Source organism: Oryza glaberrima, chromosome 9, assembly GCF_000147395.1.
Source record: "Oryza glaberrima chromosome 9, OglaRS2, whole genome shotgun sequence".
Lineage (NCBI taxonomy): Eukaryota > Viridiplantae > Streptophyta > Magnoliopsida > Poales > Poaceae > Oryza > Oryza glaberrima.
In genome coordinates this window covers 3,767,317-3,772,345 of record NC_068334.1, presented here as the reverse complement: position 1 = coordinate 3,772,345, position 5,029 = coordinate 3,767,317, and the positions used below count along the sequence as shown (strand labels likewise).

The following is a 5,029-nucleotide window of genomic DNA, read 5'->3' as shown; positions in this document are numbered from 1 at the left end:
TCTGCTTGCTAAAATTTTATTGAAGTTACAATGTAAATAAGCTATAGTGTAACACTATGGTATAATTACAGTATACAAAATTCATCTCTTTTATGGTGAAAAAATTTTTGACACCTTGTTTTATTTTTGCTAAAAGCAGATAATAAAAGGAATATATGAGGAGGATATCAGTGAAGAGGACAGTTAAACCACACAGATAGAAATGGCACAACAACATGTAAACAAATTAAATACAAAGGGGTTATAGTCGTGCGAATGAGCGACTCTATAGGCTAGTATTACCAGAAAGCACAAACCAACGTGAAATTACTTAGTTTTTATGATCCACGAGGAATTGAGGCCCATAGGTCAGTATTTTATTTCTTATCGTAAAAATAGTGAATTTGAGAGCATAACTAGAGATATTATGAAATACAACTGCGAATCAAACTATAGTTTTTACATTGCGTTGACACTAACGAGTTTTTGTTAGGAAGTTGGCACGAAATCAACAAACTGTAAAATGCATCTGGTTGAACATCATAATGGCCTGAAGTGAACATCTTTATTAATTTTATTAATTAAGATAAGTTCCATGTTGAAGGTATGTACTTGTATATTCTGACAAGCAATACAAAGATACAAACAAGCAGAGATACCAACAACAAATTGATGAGACATTAGCAAGTGCCAAATAGCTATCATCAGAACTTGAGACCTGATCCTTTGAACTTGTCCTCCACAAGTTGATCCAGTTTTTCTCCCATGTCTTTGCTCATATGGTTAACCCAATCCCCAGTCTTCCCTTGTCGAAACAACACAGAATACGCGATAAATATCTTACCTTCTGCACGCTCTACGCCACCATTTCTATTGATATCAAGGTCACTGAGAGCTTTAAAGCTACATAATCTCACCACCTCCTGGTCAACCCCACTTTTTACCTCCTCTTCAGTAAATGGTACACCGATGAATCCTGCAAGATCCCTAACAACCTTTAGTGGATCAAAAACGATCTCCTCATACCTCAGGAAAAGAACATCTCGAGGCCTTTGCAAGCTTTCTTTCCAGTATTGGAGGTAGTGATCCCAGAAAGGTCCGAATGGTGAGCATCCTTCCAAAAACATGGTGAATGTTGTATCTATGTTTATTTTAGCTCCTTGTGCAATCTTGTTGTCGAAGTGCCACCTTGATATAAAGGCGTCCTTGGGTTCCCGGCAAAGGTAGATGATGCGGCAGCCCATGGTGGTGACAGTGGAAGGGAGCAGGGAGAGAGGAAGGTGGGTGGCGAGCAGCCGTGGAGATGGCAATGTCTCAAGGTAGTCGAGGTTACCTCCTTGTGCACCAACGAACGGCACAAGGTGCTGCGGGTTTTGGGTGAGGAGAGGGTGGTGGCTAGCATCAATGGATTCAAAGCTTGAGCGGTTGACTAGCAAAGGCAAGGGCCTTCAACCAAGTAGTGCTGCTCTTGGGGTGTGTCACGAGGATGACGTCGTCATGGCGGGGCTTAAAGTTCTCCTTGACAAGCATGAATTTGGTGACCATGTGTGATCTAAGTCAACAGTTGTTGTAAAGGGTAAGTGGGGTGGACCATCCTTCCCTTGTTGGGAGGGTTGCTATGGGATTGTCATCGTGGTTGGTTTCAGATGAAATAGCTGCAAGTAAGTTCGAGTCTTTCTCTTTGGTCTCAACATGAACTTGTTCCATGGCTGATAGGTTGGGGAGCTCTAAAAGTTTTTGTGATGCAAACGTTGGGGATATATAGATTATATAGGCGACGATTGTTGATTGAAACCACCACCGACACTATCTGTTCATATAATTATATCAGTGACTCTATGGTTTATTGAAACTGCCACCGATACTATTGTTGGTACTGATGGTTGTTAGGTACAATCAGTTATAGCAGCAACTCTAGTGTGATGCTTTGGCAGCGTGCACGGCTGTATCCTAGCCATACATATACACATAATAAATTATTAAACACTTTATTCAAGAGGATTTCTGTGGGTCATCCTGTTCACATGACTCAGCACAAAGATAGTGTGACCGGCCGTCTACAGCAGTTTAATTAATACCCCTTCTTTCCCGAAATAAATTTATTTCTGGTCTCTTTCGTTTGTTCCAAAAGAAATTCATTTTTGGGTAATTATTGCATTGCAATTTATGGAAACATGGAATAATTGTTTTGGGAGTTGAGAAATCTCTGGAATGGTTTGTTTATTCTAGAGTAAAATACACCAGCGGTTCTTAAAATACACCAGCGCTTGGGCGGCTAGACGAACCACAGCATCGCTGGTCATGGCAAGGACGTGGGAAGTGCTAGTTGCCACACTGGAACAAGTGATAAGCACATCCAGAAAAAGGAGCTCACTGGTTGAGGCTACCGGCAAGGTGGCGGCGGGTGGAATTTGTCTGATGGCGGAACTCCAAACGTTGCAGATTGAAACCAAAGCATGTGAAATTTTGATTCTCCCATGGAAGGAATTGGACTAGAACTCCCCGAGGTGAAAGTTTCCAAATCAAAGTGGCAGCGGTGACGAATTGGACTAGAACTCCCCGAGGTGAAAGTTCCCAAATCAAAGTGGCAGCGGTGACGTTCGGTCAGCACTAGAGAAGAAGATTAGGCAGTGGCTAATATCTCCTCAACTAGAGAAGAAGAGCATGGGAAATTTTGATTCTCCCATGGGAAGGAATTGGACTAGAACTCCCCGAGGTGAAAGTTCCCAAATCAAAGTGGCAGCGGTGACGTTCGGTCGGCACTAGAGAAGAAGATCAGGCAGTGGCTAATATATCCTCAACTAGAGAAGAAGATCAGGCAGAGGTTAATCACTCCTTGAGGAGAGAGCAAAAACGAGATCATGCGTCCAATTTGATGGACATGAGATTCATCAAAGCAACAAAGCAGTAGCAGTGTGGTCATGATGGTGTCCTACCGGCACAGCTAGCGGTGAAAGTTCCCAAATCAAAGTGGCAGCGGTGACGTTCGGTCGGCACTAGAGAAGAAGATCAGGCAGTGGCTAATATCTCCTCAACTAGTGAAGAAGAGCATGGGAAATTTTGATTCTCCCATGGGAAGGAATTGGACTAGAACTCCCCGAGGTGAAAGTTCCCAAATCAAAGTGGCAGCGGTGACGTTCGGTCGGCACTAGAGAAGAAGATTAGGCAGTGGCTAATATCTCCTCAACTAGAGAAGAAGATCAGGCAGTGGCTAATCTCTCCTTGAGGAGAGAGCAAAAACAAGATCATACGTCCAATTTGATGGACATGAGATTCATCAGAGCAACAAAGCAGTGGCAGTGAGGTCATGATGGTGTTCTACCGGCGCAAGGCTAGCTGCATGTAACAGCCCTCCCTGCAGAACCGCGTAGCCAGCCCATCTTACGGACGGGCCCACTTAAACTTTCGTCTTCGCTTCATGTAAAAGGGTTAACCCGGGAGTGGTATGGTTGGAGGGAAGAGGCCTTATAAGTTGGCTCCACTCTTGCTAAACTAGCAAGGTAGTACTAAACATACGCACACAACTCAAATGGGCCATACAGGCCTCATCCTAATTGGGCCAAGATGTCACACTCCAACACAGCTCTCCGATCTCCACTGCTAACCTACCGCGGCCCTGACCTCCTCGAGAATCACTTACACTTCCACAACTCTTGATTGCGTCATACCCTATTGCTTATACACCGCCATTACAGCAATCCATCCTGTAACACCTCATCATCAACACCTTTCCATCAGCTTCCAAAGTCCACCCGCTCCAACTTCCGATTGATCGCCTATCAGTTTAGTCATGAGCCGAAATGAAGAAATCACATGTTATCATCCCATGCCGCCGAACAACCCGAGCACTACATCTAGTCGTTTGCTTGTCAAATGCAGCTCATCAAAAGGCCTAGACAACCCCGTTCGGAGCGTTTGATTTCACCGACCAAGAACACCGATCACCTCCAGCTTTGATCAACCTGAGCGTGTGGCCCCACGTCTCCCTGTTGAGAGTAGCTCACTAGAAAGTCCAGGCCACCTACCTGAAGTGTCTGATCCACCAATTGGATCGCCAATCACTTTCGCCACCATCAACCCGAGCACCACATCTGGTCGTCTATTTGTTGAAAGCAGCCAGTGAATGGTTTAGACTGCCGCCCTAAAGTGTCCGGTTTCACCGATTGAATTCCGTTGATCGCCGAGATGCTCCACCTTGTGTCATGTCCCTCCCTAGACATCCCGTGTGAGTGTTGCAGTGTGAAGCACCTCCCTCATAACTCTACCATAGACATCTTGTTGGATGTGACACCACTTGGTAGCACATCGAAACCAAATGTGGAAGAAATGCCATAAAAGATCCAAACATGATGACGACACGGAGAGACGATATTCGTAACGAGGTTCAGCCAAAACCTACACCCCGGGGAACTGATTACGGGGGCTCCTCCCTGACCCAGCACATTACAGCATATCAGAGTTACAACAACCTCGGCCAAATGCCACCGGTAGCCGTTACCTCTTGCTATACTAACTCGTCATATGGTAACAATAGGTCCGTCTCTCTATTTAAGAGAGAACACATAGGACAGTGTCGATACTTACTATATTCCTAACATCTAGTATAACTCCAAGTCATAAACTGTAACCGACTTTATACACATATGTTAATAGCGGAATTTGGCAAGATAGACTCTGATTTGGAGTTGGATATCGATGCGGAATTGAAGAAGATTGAATCTTGCCAAATAGGGACTGCGCATCCACTGGGCATCGCATCAGCTTGAAACAGAGTCGAAATTTGCCTGAGCCGATACGACAAGTAGCCGATACAGCCTGACTTGGGCTCGGTATGGGCCTCGATTGAGATAATTATCATTGCCGTTTAGAGATAGAGCTCATTTAAGGAAATTGTATCTATTAATTAGGATATTTATGTCGGTTTGAGTTAGAGATATGATAAAGAGTCCGCCGTATGGACTTGTTTGCATTTCATCTTTAGGAAAGCTTGAGTCATGTTCCTAATGGACAAGTTTATACTCGGGGTATAAATATAAACCCCAGACCATTG

General features: G+C 44.3%; 1 pseudogene; it reads right to left on the bottom strand.

Annotated features, from left to right (window-relative positions):
• Window positions 1-236: 236 nt before the first annotated feature.
• Window positions 237-1,743, bottom strand: LOC127785068 (cytosolic sulfotransferase 15-like; annotated as a pseudogene).
• Window positions 1,744-5,029: the final 3,286 nt, after the last annotated feature.